Here is a 1,851-nt window from a genome sequence, read left to right as displayed (position 1 = left end):
TTATACACTCTGCAGAGGTTTGCGCACTTTTCCCCACAAGACTCGATCGCCTCCGTTGGATTTCTCGCACTACATGGTGTTTGAGAAACGGATAACCGAGACACAGTCTTTCAGAAGCGCTAGCACCTTACGATGGATAGACCGGTACACCTACTTTCCCCTACATCTGCTAGTCTATCCTATAAGAGTTCGCACGACTTACTCAACTATGCCAGAGCCCATAATGGCTTGTGGCTGCACACGAAAGTTTCTAGTATGAATAATCTCATGATCCCTTTGAGCCTGGGTGGCGGTCCAAAAGAAAAACAGGCAAGTCCTGGAATACCCAGGTGCCTCAATCCACCCAGATGTGTGTTAGGTTGCCACCTTAGATAAACCATTAATTATCAATCTCACATCTGTCATGGATATCACTCACCCAATGCACGTCTACTAGCATAGCATGGCATAATAAGCAAACGTAGAAGTAACTCCCAAAGGTTTGATAATAAACAGGTAATAGGTACTACCTCATCTACTTCCCATCCCACAATTTAATTAGATCCTAATAATGCAATGTGTAAGGATTGACTAATGCAATAAAACTGGGTTGTAGAAAAAGGTATGATCAAAGTGTTACTTGCCTTGCTGATGATCCGCGAAACCTAGAGATTCAAAGTAACAGGCGGCGCACTCTGGGTATTCTATCGCAGACAAACAAACAAGCATACAATAAGTACTCATCTAATGCACAGGTAAAACTCAAATAGAAGATCTAACCAGAAAGTTCAATTTAAGAACTCCGGTTGGCAAAAGAATCAAACCGAACGAAGCAAAAGAAGTCAAACGGCGAAAGAAAACAACTTCGTTCTAGTAATCTGGATCTAAGCCAAATTTTATAGTAGCAAAAACATCTTTAAGTTGATTGTTCAGAAAGAGGGTTTCGAGAGGAAACTCCAGGCGCTTGAATCGCCTAATTCCAATAAACGAGCGAAAAGTTATACTAAAACGAAAATCGGATCAGAAATCGCGATCAGAAAATAACCGCGGAAAATTCGACGAAAAAGAAAAACGACGAACAGATTAATCGGTAATTAACCTAATCCGAAAATAATAAAAATAATAACAAATAAAAAAAATTCGAAAATAAAACCGACGAGAATTTTTTTTTTAGAAAAAATTCGGCACGGAAGTCGAGGCGGCGGCGAACCTCGGGCGGCGCGCTGCTTCGGCGGATCGGGTGCGAGGCTGGTGTGGGCTGGGGCTCGGGTGCGGTGCTATATAAAGGCGCCCCCGGGCGGAGTCCCGCTCGGGTACGACCCATAGTCGGTTTCGTTTTTTTAAATAATTACACTCGGAAGAAAAATAAGAAGAAATACTAAACTGACTCCAAAAATCACGAAATAAATTTTCCCGGGTTTCTAAAATCAAGCCCGATTAAGTGAACATTTATCTGGGCCCAAACTACAACTTTGAAAAACGCGCATTTTTCCTAAATTCAATTAAAAATACCGAAAAACTCCGAAATAAATCTTATTTGATTTTTTTTATTAAATCCTCAATATTTCTATATTTTGGGAAAGTCATTTTGTTCCCTCTCTCATATTTTTGTAATAGAAATAATTGATGATAAAATAAATAAAATCAAATAATCCTGTTTACAAAATTTGAGGAAACTCAAATATGTAATTAACGAAATCCCCAACTCTCTCCGTGGGTCCTTGAGTTGCTTAGGATTTTCTAGGATCAAAACCAAAAGCAAAAATAAAATATGATATGCATGATGACCTAATGTATAACATTCCAAATTGAAAATTTGGGATGTTACACAACTACATGATCATGCTAAGCAATATGACAATGATGGAGTGT

This window comes from Triticum dicoccoides, chromosome 4A (genome assembly GCF_002162155.2).
Source record: "Triticum dicoccoides isolate Atlit2015 ecotype Zavitan chromosome 4A, WEW_v2.0, whole genome shotgun sequence".
Lineage (NCBI taxonomy): Eukaryota > Viridiplantae > Streptophyta > Magnoliopsida > Poales > Poaceae > Triticum > Triticum dicoccoides.
This window is presented reverse-complemented; position numbering follows the sequence as displayed.